This window comes from Fringilla coelebs (assembly GCF_963513975.1).
Source record: "Fringilla coelebs genome assembly, chromosome: 4".
NCBI classification, from domain to species: domain Eukaryota; kingdom Metazoa; phylum Chordata; class Aves; order Passeriformes; family Fringillidae; genus Fringilla; species Fringilla coelebs.
In genome coordinates this window covers 58,804,445-58,818,569 of record NC_140032.1, presented here as the reverse complement: position 1 = coordinate 58,818,569, position 14,125 = coordinate 58,804,445, and positions in this window count along the sequence as shown.

The window sequence follows — 14,125 nt, the reverse complement described above, 5'->3', positions numbered from 1 at the left end:
CTTCAAATTCACTTTTCTAAAATGCCTTTAGGTGAAAGAAGAAGGCATGGTTTCTTTATTTAAATAATAGCATGGGTGATTGATCAATGCTTTTATTTTGCCAGGTGAGCAATTTGAAGCAAAAACTAAGCAGTATACCACTATGGATGATGACAGAGAGTCGACTGTTTTTCATTGGATCTGTGGTACAATATTTTGTCTTGATAGTTAAAGGAATGACGCAATTTTTTTTTCTTTATCAATTACATAAGACTTTTTTCTCTATGCAAGCAGACCATACAGGAATTTGGGTTTGTTTTGTTTTGTTGGGTTTTTTTTACTGTGAAATAAGACTTTATTTCCCAATGTTTTACTGCAACAAAGAAGCAATGCCACAAAAAATTTAGGGTCATTTTCCTCACTGGAAATATACACCTACCTTGAAATTATGAGTATTGGTAGTACAACAATGGGCTAAGTGTGGTTAGTTCAAATGGAGAAGTAAGGTTGTAGAAACCCTCTGTTTAGTACCAGAGCCTTTCTGTCTCATGGGTGTTGAGAGTCTCTCCAGGGGTGGTTTCCTGGTGATATTCAGGATAGACACAGCTCTATCAACCTTTCCTTTGGTTGCTGGACTAATCTGTGATAAGAAGGTCCTGGAAGTCCTCTGTCCTACCAATTACAGGAATTATGATGTTGTTTGGTCTTCTATGTGAGGAGCAGCTTTGTAAACAGGGGGCTAAAAATTCCATGAGGAAAGAAAGAAGCAGAGAGGAAACAATGGAAAATGGAAGGCTGAAGCACTGATACTTTAAGAGGGAGAGTGATTTTTCTACCACCTGAGGAACAGAGGATATGACAGATGTTTTAAAGTCTGTATGTAGTGCATATTAGTTTTTTCTTTTAGCTTTGATATGATTTTACCAGTTTAATTTACATGGTATAGCTTCAAAAATAATAATAAAAAAGATATTGTAGAGCTATCATGGCAAGCGTTTCATATGGTGTCAGTTTGGGATAAAGGGATAAAAAGTTCTAATAATATCTTTCAAGCATTAATCTCTACAAGATGTCCTGAAGACCAGAATTAGAGCAATATGTGGTCTTTGCCATCTTTGACTGTTGTGACTCAAAGACATTTTTGATCATTCAAAAAGAAAATTCAACACTTAAAAAGCACAAAAAACCCCAGTAGAATTTCCACAACAATCCAGTTCCCCATTTATATCCCAACAGGGTCAATTGTCAATGCATTTGACATAAGAAAAAATATCTGTTCTCACGATTGTTTTTGTGTGCAGCTCTCTGCACCCCATGCTGTAAGCACACCCCACAGTGTCAGATCCATGCTGTGACCAACAATATGTGCCCAGTGGGCCACTCCAGTCAGACCTACTGGGTGTTGATGTTTTTTCCTTTGCATTTTTTGTAAAGCTGCTTCTTCCTGCGTCTTAGCCTGGCAGTACAGCTTTTCTGTAGTGTGCAGGATTGTGTGGCTGTCCCTAAAAAGCATGTTGGTATGCAGCCTTCGGACCCACAAATGAAAGCTCAAGCTCTCCAGTGCAAAGTCTTTGTTTTCTAAATGATTTCAGGGTATGCAGCAGGATGCAAAAGCTGCACATCACCACAAATATTTGCAGATGGTACAGATAATGGAGTGGCAACTCAGTGACTCGCTTCAGGTGACAACTGTAGTTCTTTTACAGTGGTGTTTAACATCAGAGCACTCCTTAGCTTCCTGAGTTGTGTTAGATATCAAACGATTTTGAAGTAAAATTCAGCCTAAAAGTAATTTAGAAATATTGGAAATGACAGCTTGGCTGGTCAAGAAGGAAGATTTTTAAAATTCTTTTTTTTCCCCACAAAATTGGACAGAAGTGTCTGAAATTGCTTTAGGAGAAGGCTAAAGGGAAATGTCACATCTCTTGTAGTCCTATTTTCATATGATTCTGGGAGTGTGGTACCCAGGTTGGTAATGAACTAGCAATAAAATATACCTATTAATTTGAGTAAAGTCAACACTAGTCTAATTTTGTGTATGAGGGAGTCCTGGAATGGCAGCATTTTTCTAAAATTTCATCCATCACGTTGCAAAAACAGAGTTTGAAATCAGGGCTGTGATTTCACTACTCAATTAAACCTCACCTTAAATTCTATTCCTGTTTCCTGGTTTGTTTAACAGAGCCCACTGAAACACATCTAATGGAACATGAAGTCTTTGGGTTGACTTTCAAATAGGATTCTCATTGCTCAGGCCTGTTCACCTGGAAGTTTACCCAAAAGATGTAGAGGCATGCCAAGGTGTAATTAAGGAAAAGTGCCACTAAATATTAAAATTATTCCAGGCATCTATTCACAGTGTCAGGCCTGAACCATGTTGAAGTGTTCCAAGACTATCTAGAATTCTAGAAATTTAGATTTAGGATCATTACTAAACTGCTGTACAGCTACTAGAGTTAACTAGTGTTTCTTAGATGTAAAGCATAATTCATTGCAACTTCTGGGGACTGGTATTTGTGTAGCATTTCCGTTTGTTTTTTTTTTTTATAACAAACACAATATCTGCTAAGATACAACATAGAGATAAGATTCATCTGCTAAGAACAAACTTCCCAAAGCACTTTAATACTCAGAATTGCATATTTATGTACATCCATTTTATGTAAGTATATAATAAATAAACATTGTACAAATATAATAATTATTTATTGCATCAAATTATTTAAGAAAAGTGCAGCTGATGATTTTTAAAATATTTTTATTTTTGACTGCTGTAGTCAGCACACTTTTATCAGCATCCTTTGAGTGAAAGATGTCAGCAGTCTTCAGTGATACTTTTTTTTTATTTAAGAATTTCCTTCAATGTATTTGAAACACAAATTTCAAACCCTTCAAAATAAAGGAGAAAAATTTTAATCAAGCTGTCACTTTTTAAAAGTTCTACTTAACTGAAGTGTCATTATTTCCCTGTAAACCAAGACCAATCTTAAAACTATCAAAGCTAGCAGCCAATATTATCTGTATGTTCTTTTTTTAACTACTGTTTATTACTGGATTATGATTTGCTTATAATGAAGCAAGATATAAAACTTTCTAAGAAATGATAATCAAATAGTATAAAAATAAGGGTTTTTTTTAAAAATTATAATTCTATGATTAAATGAAGTTACTTATTAATCCACTGGGCCAAGGACATGAAGCCTAATCAAAATCTGGAGCCCCCTTTGTTAGAGAGTTTATGAAACCAAAGTATCTTAAAGGTCTGCAATGATGTTACAAGGGTACTATCAAGGATTGCAGTATGAATCTTGCTGGAATTCTGCCCCGAATTTAATATTTAAAGTTCTGAGAAGCATTGTTGATGAGTTAATGGCAGAATAAGAAATATTTGTCCTACTCTGCAAAGGCTCTGGAAATAATTTACAACCCAACAGTTGTATGGAGAAATCTGTGCTATGAAAGGAGTGAAATAATTTTTGCTTGCACATTAACCAGAATGATGGAAAGTTGGTTTAATCTAAGAAGCTCTGCTTTTACTTCTCCCAAACAGAAAAGATAATGAAGCTTTTGTAATTATATTATTTTATTATTATATTATTATTTACTAACTATGGTAATTAATTGTGGTAGCGGTCAGTTCAATGTATAGTAGAAATGCTAACAAAATATGAAGAAAATGTTATAGTCTTGCCTACCATTTGAGAGCTCCCCTGAATAAATGTTTCATAATTCATACAGAATAATAAAATTCATGTTGTTCTTCATGAAGATCTGGTAGACTAATAACACCATGTTATCCTTTAAATGCTATACTAAAGCATCACATATGAAGGGAAAATTAAAAATTCGTCTTTTGTGGTTACTGGCATAGGTTTGCAATCAATAAATCAACTGATTTGCTAACATTTTTCTCAGTTCAGGGTAGGTAGAGGAAGAAAATTCTGAGCAAATTCTAAGAGGCATTCAAGTTGGACTCCAGTGATTGCACAAAGCCATGACTTCAGAGGATCACAATTATCTCAAAGAAATTACTGCACTGTATTATATCTATAGCAAACACACAAAGACATGCAATTTTAATGACTTAAAAGCTTTGAAATTCCACAGCAAGAAGAGCTGTATTTCAGCTGTATTTCAAAATACTGCTGGGAATGGGTTACAAGTGTAACCCTGAAACCAGATCCATTAGAAACCAAAATTGCAATATTACAGTTAAATAACACAATTCTCAGAATGATGAAGCTGTAAGCAAGACAGTGTTCCAAGAGGTTCAAAATTATTTTTAACATCACAATTAACACCTACCCTTCTGAGATAGATGTCTGGAGATAGCTTAGCACCTTCCTGATAATTTCAAGAAAACAAGATTAAGAAAACTGGGCTAGTGTGCATGGGAAGGGCGGGGAGGGTGTTGAGAGAAACTTAATTGCACTAGAAAGGCTGTTTTTTATTTTAAAAAAGACTTATTCAATTAACCAAACACAAATACAGTGTCACTCACGCAGTCCAGAAATTTAGTACTGTCAAATGTGTGATTCATGCTTGCAGTCCTTAGAATGTGGAATCCATTGGCAAGGTTGATTTCTAAAACCATAAAAGGGTATTCTATGAAACTATGAATTCTCTCTTGGCTTTTGAAACATATTTGGTCTTAATTACCACACACCTATTTGTATTACTTTTCCCTGTTCTAACTAGTTAGTGTGCTAATTTTCACAAATATGTTTATGTTGTTTTTCTGTAACACTTAAAAATTAAATTATTTTAAAATATGCAACATATTCATCTGCCTTTGAAATCAATGTAGCATACATGCTTTGTAATCCTTCTAAAAAGCCTGCTTACATTTGCTTTGGGTACTACAGGCAAAATATTGCTTACATCCATTTCTTTTGCTGCCAATGGAATTCTTTAATACAACAAATCAGCCTGCTGAATATCATCTATGGCCCAGACATTACTAGTATTTATAACTGCTCTCAGGATTTCAATCACAAAGAGAAATGCTGAAACTGTTGCTTAGCAAATGCCTTCCTTTATCAGCAGTGGAGACATTTCAAGACATCTAATTCAAATTAAGAAATTAGAACCAATTATTTTGGCGAACAGATTGTTTGAGATCCTGATGACATCTCAATAGCTAGAGAGTATGACAGATGATCCACAGACACATAAGAAGCTGCATACATGCAGTCATTTTCATTGCTGCATCCCATAAAACCAGGCCCTTGGATTAATAGACTCAAAAATCCATAAAACATTGGCCACATTAAAAGACCGTGATAAGCACCAATGAGAAGACTGTTTCTAGTCAAAGTACTGGGAAAAATAGGAACCTCTTTGTGCCAGGGCACTTCTCCACTCCCAGAGTAATTGTTACTGGCCTAATTCCTTGATCTGTTTTTTCTCCTGAATAGTCTCCAGCAGGTGCCATATTTAATAAAAATGCTCCCAGTCCCAAGCAACGCACTGGAGTTAATAATGGAGTGGCAAAGTTTTAATGTTCCTTAATCTGTTTTCACTTGGTTAACCTGAAAATAATGTCTGCCTGCCCTACTGGCAGCTCCAAAGACTACAGTGAACAGGTGGGGTGTTTTCTTTCCAGGAAATGTCAGTTTGATGTCTGGAAGCAGATGTAGTTTTCCCCGACTCAGTGCGGGTCTATCTTCTAACTTAATAGGAGCTCTAAATAGCTGACAGGTGATAATACATCTAGTCAGCTCTAAGCATATTCTGACTACGCTGCCAGCTAGTAAAGGGGAAACTTTCTCTTCTGCAAAAAAGTGAGCACCTTTTAGAGCAAGAAAGCATGTTTAAAAAACTTTCTGATTAGAAAATCAAGTCAGATTGATATAGCAATAGATCTACATAAGCGTTGGATCTGTGTGCATAGAAACTTTATCTTGATATATTGGTGATCTGATATTAAAAATAGCTTTCAGGGAAGAAGAGATCATTTAAATCTCCATTCCAGGCACCTATAAGTAAAGGAGGATACAGAAGCTTATATGTAATCTAACCCCAGATGTCAGCTGTAGGGCAAGAATCTAAGCCTAAATTCATAAATAGTATTTTTCTTTGAGAAACCCATCATTGAGCATTTTGGGTGGCTCCAGTGTGGTTCCATTAGTGCAGTTCTCATGGGCTGAAAGCTGCTTCTCCAGGCTGTGGTACTCTTGTGACTTCTGCAGTCACGCTAGTTTTTCCAGGCTTGCATTACTCAGTTTTTCTGAGAGAAGTGAGGGAGCAGAGAAAAATGAAAGGAGTTCTGATATTATTTTTCTGATATTATTTTTCTGATATTATTTTTTTCCACTCTGTCTCTCAACCCTTCTATTTTCTTTCAGCCTGCCCTGGTTTGAATAGGACCACCTGTTCCTCTGACCTTCCAATTCTTCACAGAAGCTGGTCCAGCATGTAGAAAGCAATATTTTCTTCCATAATAATTTATTCTCTGGGAGCTGCACCACTGATGATACTCAACTAATACACAAATTCCATTTCCTGTTCCTGATGGTTCTTGGCATGTGCTGTTGCAAATTGTGTCCCTTTAAGTGAATATTTCATATTGTACTGAGATAGCATCAAACCCCACGTTATGGTAAATTTCTGGTTTGAATCACTCAAAGATTGTTTTTCTCATCAGAAATTCAAAATTAATTTGACTGTATGGAAGAGAAATAATTTGCCAAACCTAATTTTTAGGAGAACAGTGATTTTGAGCTGTATGAAGTGAAATTCTGAATAACTCACCAGGTAGATGGTCTTGTCTTTTGGCATTGTGTACTGCAGGAATTCAGATTATGTGTGTAGATAATAGACAGACTGACTGACTGACTGATTGACTGACTGACCAACTGATCAATTTTATTTGCTAAGCCTGAGATTCACGGAAAAAAATTCTCTGGCAACTTAAAGCTTCCTGAAAACCAAGATTTAAAATAGAAAGGATGACACATATCCAACAATAGCATTGTGAATGGAGACATTGTCATTCTGAATGGAGATCTGCTTGAGACAAATTGAATAACAATGCTCTTTTTCTTCATTAAGGCCATTAAAATCTGTAAGGCTATGGGACCTGGATAGACATAAAGGTTTTAAAAAGCAATGAGGAAAGACTAATGCTCATTGCTGAATACTTACTTGAAGAGCCCAATTAGGTAACAGTTTGTGCTAATTTGTGCTCTCTGAAAAATCTAGGCAGAAAAGCCTCATTTTTGCATTGGTTCAGATAAAAAACAGGTTAAAAAAAAACCAACCTTTTTTTTTTTTTTTTTGAAGTATCACCACATAAATATTACAAATTCTTTTAGGAGTGTGAAATAATTTTTTTCTATTGCAATGGGAGATAAATGCTATTTTTGCAAAGCACCAAAATACAGAAATTCACCAAGAATCTTTTGCCGTGCCTCACTGCTGTTTCAATGGAGTGTTTCTGGGAATATTGCAGTTTTCTATTGTTTTTTTGGAAGTGCTAATATTAGCACGAGCTCTGATAAGAATTATTTAAGAACCTAATTGCATGCTCTCTATTTGGCATTTGAATTTTGCATCTTTGGAATTCATCTTTTCAGAGTGCTTAATTTAGTTTCTATTAATACCCTGTAATTTAATAATTGTAGTGGGAGGCTAGGGAGAATATGGAACAAGGAAAGATTTGCATATTTCTTTGATACAGTAGTTTGTGATAGGCTCTGACTTCTTTTTTTTTTAGACTGATCTTAAAAAGCAGTTTTGCTTAGGCTGGTGTGAATACCACGGTGCATGGAGAGACCAGATAGGAAGACTGTTTATACTTTATTCCAGTCACTTGTCATGTAACTAAGGAAAGGCTGAATCAATCCATCAGAGCTCTGCAAAACAATATTAAGCAATGTAGTTCTTGATTAAATCTTACTTGCAATGTAGATATCAGCCTGAAGAAATGATCTTCTAAACTAAATCTTACCATGAAAGCAGAAAGCAAATATTGCTTTTTTTTTTTTTTCTGTTGCCCTTAGACTATGTTGAAAAGCACATCTAAAAAAAAAAAATGTGGCTGTGACTTCATGTTTGAGTTTTTGCCTGTTAAAACATATTACTACAGGCCTCTGTTTTTTGCTCTTGTAACCCGAATTAGAAAATAGCATGCAAGAAAGAAATCTTCTGGAAAGATTGGCTAATGGCTGTGTAAACAGCAAATGCTTGCCACATATGGGTATTAGGAGATTTTATTGCAAAGACTCAGTGACTACTGTGAACAGGGAAGAGCTCTGAAATGAGAGAAGCTCGCAATGGGAGAAGCTTGGAAGTTGTTTGGCAAAAGCCTTTCCAGAGGCTTTGTGACCTGGGGACTCAGGGCCTGTGCAGAAAAAGGATTACAGCAGCTAAAGGACACGGCTGGGCTGGGCTGTGCTGCTTGGATCTCCTGCAAGGGCGTGGAGCGATGTGGGTGATGGAACACAGAACTGCGGATCCTGTGCTCACCTTGGGGCTCTTCTCAAAAAGGAGGACATGGAGGTCCTGGAGCATGTCCAGAGAAGAGCAACGGAGCTGGGGAAGAGTCTGGAGCACAGGTCTGATGAAGAGCAGCGGAGGGAGCTGGGGCATTTATCCTGGAGAAAAAGAGGCTCAAAAGTGACCTTGTCACTCTCTAGAGCTGCCTTAAAGGAGACTGCAACCAGGTGAGGGTCAGTCTCTTCTCCCAGGAAAAAAGTGACAGGACAAGAGGAAATGGCATCAAGCTGTACCAGGGGAGATTTTCCTTGGATATTAGGAAAAAATTATTCACTGAAAGGGTTGAACAGTATTGGAGCAGGATGACTAGGGAAGCAGCAGAGTTGCCAGCTCTGGAAGCAATTAAAAAGGTTGTAAAGGTCCCCAAAAAAGCTTGGGGACATGGTGTAGTGGTGGACTTGGCAGTGCTGAGTTAATGGATGGACTTCCATTAACTCAGATGGTGATCTCAGAGGCCTATTCCAACCTAAATGATTCTACAAAACCGGGCTTAGGCAGAGTCACCTCAAGCATTTGCATGTAAGAAAGAAAATGCCTGCAAAGCATCCTTATGGAGACCCCTTTCCTGACCTGTTCTGGGAAATCCATGCACCATTTCTTTACTGTGAGGGTGTCTGAGCCCTGTCACGATCTTCCTAAGAGCTTTTGGAGCCTGCACCTTCAAAGATATCCAAAAGTCATGGCCCTGGGCAACCTGCTGAAGGTGTCCACGACTGCAAGGGAGCTTCAATGAGAAGAGCTGCAGAGGCACTTTCCAGCCTCAGTCACTCCATGACTGTGAGCTGATGAGAAAATTGGAAAAGGCAACTGAATATTTTGATGGTCCTGAAAGAAATGGGCTCCCTGCTGCAAATTTGTCCAGGGTGGGCTAAAAGTTTCAGGAGCCTTCTTTAATAATGATGAGTGGGAAAACCTCAGTTTCTAGTCTCAGTCTACTCTTTTAGCTCTGGAGAACATGGCCAGGATACAGCAAGTATTATTGGGGACTAAAGAGGGTAAAAATACACTCATGGAAGCAGGGATCTCAGTAATTACCTAGCTTGCATTTCCAGGGACCCTTCCCTTTCCTCAGATAATGTTACCTTCTGCTTTTCTTGGTAATAGGGAAGGTTCCTAAATTTCTCTACGGATTTTGCATGGAAATAATTTTAACTACCCTATTTAAAGGGCTAAATACAGATTATAGTTGAAATGGTATTTGAGGTCAGCTCCAATAAACAAAGTGCATTGAGAGGAGAGATTGGACAAGGACCCCCAGTCTAATATATTTTTATTTGGTTGCATTACAACCATGCATGGCTTATAAACATCATGGCAATTATGTAGACAATTTTCCATCAACCAGTAATAATATTCCTGAAAAAAACCCTGGATGCTTTGCACCATGCTGCCATTTCTTTGCTTGCTCAGGAAAGGTCGAGAATGATAGAAATAATTGCCACAAGTCTCTGCAGTTTGCACAGAAATTTCCCTTTTTGTGACAGTGGATGTCAGGATGTGGATGTCTGATGTCAGGAATCTATGGATCATAATGTTTAGTCTTCCCATCTTCTCAGAGCAAAGTAATTCTAAGTAAATTTTTGTATCTATGAGAGCTGACAATACAGAGAATAAGAAAATTTAGGAGCCCCAAAAGCATAATATAGTTTTATCTATAGTTATTCATATAGATCAGTTGATTCTGACTGAAAAAGTAAGTGTTGACTTACCAAGATAACTACCTATGTAGTGGCTTTCGATTGATCAGGAGTTTTTCTATCCCAGGTTTAAAGAAATATTGAAAAATACATCTTGGAGAAATGAGCTGAATGTATTATCTCTGAAATTCTTGATTTAGCATTTTTATTTCAACATTTCTATTTCAACCCCTGACTCCCTGGCCACTTCCTCTGAAAGAAAATGTTGACTTTTCAGGAAAGAGGAGCTCTGTTGAATGCTTGGAATTTGACTAAAGGCTGAGTAAGGATTACTTGTATGAAAGAGTTTTTATAGCAACAACTTCCCAGATGTGTGGGTACGTTTGAATGTTTCAGGAGGGCTGTACAAGGACATGATGTAATATTCTGTTATGAACTCATAACTTTCTCAGTTTCTCAGAGTTAAAGGAACTCTTGCTTCAAATGCAGCAGTAGGAATAATATTGTTCTTTATCAAACACTCTTGGACAGATTGCAGAAATATGTTAAATAATTATTACATTAAGGTTGAATGAGTTGCAATGTTATGTAAAATTAATTTCATTAATTTATTTTACAAGTACTGCAATGAAATGCATAGAAATTTGTAATTAGTATTTTAAATAATACTGTGAAACTTAATAATTTAATGGTGTATTTAAAGGTAATGTAGGTACAAACTGGGAAAAAAATCATATTTATGTATGTGCATTTATGTTTGGATGTGTAGATTTTACACACACACACACACACATATATTTATATATATAGAAATAGGACTGGTAAGCCAGTAAATAAAGCAGAAATTAAATAATCTTGGACAGCCAGTCTTCAGATGTCTTACCTGTGCTTAGTCAGATAAATGACTTTCTGTATCCCGGTGCCCAAACCTGTTTGCACCTCCACTTCCCTGGGTTTTCAGCAGCATGGAATGATGACTGGAGATGTGTTTAACCAGACCAACGTCTGAGCTGAGCATTTGGGGAAGTTGGTTACTGGAGCATGCTGTTGAACCATACATTAGCAAGGAAGTACAGATGCAGTGGCTGTTTCCTCACTGGATGTGATTGAAGACAATAAAGAATTTAGAGTATTAGGAAAGAATTACAGTGCCTGTTGTCCACTTGATGCACAGATTTTTAAGGGAAATAAATATTTTCAATTTGCTTCTTTCTTGTTCAATATTTCTCTCTAGCCTTTCTCATATAACCTGTCAGCCATGTGGATATTTTGCTGAAAGAATGAAGACAGATATATGAGTAGAAAGGGAGAGAGAACTCAGTATACCTACTTTTTCCTTTCATATATGTCTTTCCCTGTGGAATATTTCCCTTCAAGAACATTCACAGGGTGAAAACAACATAAGGGCTACTGAAAATATGTAGCAATGTACTGCATGCTTCTTATCCTCATTAATTCAAGACAGAGAGCATTTGAATTTAAAATATTCCTCAATATCACTACAAAAAATGGAAATACAAGATGAGCAATGTGGTATTTGTTTCAATGATCTTAGAATGAAGTTCAGTGCACCACAAGGGCCTATGGCATAAATATTCAGCAGCATTCAGTTTTTTCGCCCCACATGTGAGAAGGTTCAAGAGAAAGCTCCATGGGATGGTGAATCTGCTTTTCAAACCAGATTGGTGTGTAGACATTACTTCTAAACCCTGGCTGAGGGGTTGGACCAGTGTGGGGAGCTACTTGCTGTTCACATCCACCGTTGGGTGAGGTATTAATCTGAGATTTAAAGAAATTTAGAGGAGCCTGAGCACTCCTCTGAGTGGAAACTGCACCCACCCCACAGACATCTATGTTATTGAATGTAGGGAATGTTCTACTAAATTTGGTGGGTGTATGGAAAGATTCTCTTCAATTTCTTGCCGCATCAAGAGGATTTCAAATGAAGATTTGGGTACCTGACTGCCCAGTTTCAGACATTTTATTGAAAGATTTCTTCAGGGCTCAGGACTTTCCTCCTGTAGTTTCTGTTCTTCCAGACCACTTGCTATGACCCGACTCAGTCCCCTTTTTAAGATTCCTGGCATGCAAAAGGAAAAATGAAGCTTTTTCTGTTATGCTTCTATTATTGCAATTATGTGATGAAAAGGAGAATGCAATCCAAAATACAGAAGCCCAAAATCCTCAAATGCAAATGCTCTTGCAAATGAACCCTCTGCCCACATGGAGAGAAAAGATCCAGGCTCAGATTCACAGCCTGGCTCTTGTTCTGTGTATGAGACAGCTTACTGTAAGACCAAAATCAAATTATCTCTGTGTTCAGGAGATAGGTAACATTAAATTCATCTCTGCACCATCTAATTTCATTTTCAGATTTTTGCATAGTTTGTCTTAGCTAATGAAGAATGTTGACACAGCAAACCATGATGTGAAGAGAGGAACTCAACTTTTCTGTCTTTAAAATGGTTGTTTTCCAAACCCTTCCGGGCAGAATGACATGAAGAGAATAACAAAACAGACTTCCAGCTCAAAATCTATATTAGAAAGCTTTATGTTAGTGCTAGAATATCAGGTTTGCATTGTCAAGGGAGGGCAAGCATGCTAGGAGCAGAGGAAAGTCTTTATTTTATTCCTAATGAAAGAAAAGTAGCATTGCAAGGAAGAGACTCTTTTTCATCATTTCAGACTGCATGTAAATGTCAACACACTCAAGCGCATTTACAATGTGATTTATTCTAAAAGCACCAATTTATTTGTACTAGAGCATTATTTCAGTAGTTTTCTTTCAGACTGTTATTTTTATATCAGGGAATCCAAATTAGGAACCTTGCAAAGTCTGAGATGTTTCTATTAATTTGCACAACATTCTCTTTTTCTAATTACTTCATGATTGGCTCAGGGTCTTTTATTTGACTTGGTTCTGCAGAGGATTAGCCCTCAATATCACAAATATTTTTTTTGGGACTGGTATATAAGGCTGCCAGGGCAGCTTGAAAGCTGAGGGAACCTTACAGTTGTGCCTGCAGGACCCAAAATGTTCTCCTGCTTCTGCTGTGGCTCCTGGATCTGTCCAAATGCCATTCCTCCTTCACACAGGTAAGGCATCAAGCTCCAGGGACCCTACGTTCCTCTTTGCAGCCCTCAGTCTGATGCACCTACCATTAAATGATCCCCTTTGAACAAAACCCGGGATTCTCCTGTTCTTTCCCATGGAAATCTCATCTCTTCAACAAGCTTGCATTTGGTCTGGTAAACTTCTTAGAAAACTGAATTCAGGATCACCTACTCGGGTAACATTCAGCCTTTCAAAATCAACTCAGAGGCTGCTCCGCAATTAATTTTACTATGGAAACCATAAGGATCGATATTCTCTTGAGAGAAATCTGAGTTTTACTTTAGCTTGGTTTGGAGGAATGGCTGGCACAGGGGAATGTGAATTTGTATCCATTCCATTCCAAGCATATTATAATACAGGGAACATATTTGAACAGCAGCGTGATGGTGCAGAATTATACCACAGAAAATGTAAGCAGTAGCACTTTCAGGACCTATAAGAAAACCAAAGATAATGCCCTCCCATCCTCCTACCAATGTTTATTTGTCCCACAGCAGTAGCACCACCCTTTATTGGCAAATGCAGTTATCTCACTTGGCATCTGAGGAGCTTAAACACCAACCAGGCTGTGGCTCTTTCTTCTCTCTCCTTAATACGCAGAGGATTACCCTTGTGAAGGACTACATAAATAGAAAATGTGATGGCTTTGCTTTAACTACACTAAGCCTGTCTTTTTTTTCCTGTGGCAACAGTTTTAAGTGTCAGTGTTGCATCCATATTAAGTGTGAATTCCCTTGTGTAAAAACCATTAAGGTTAATAGAATTTTAGTTTTACTGCTTAATAAATTTCAGAGTGGATTAAGTTTTGAGAAATATGTAACCAGTCATAATGCACAGAGCATAATCCCATATCAGCATACGTATACTGTAGCTAAGTCTGGGAAGTGGTAGCAGA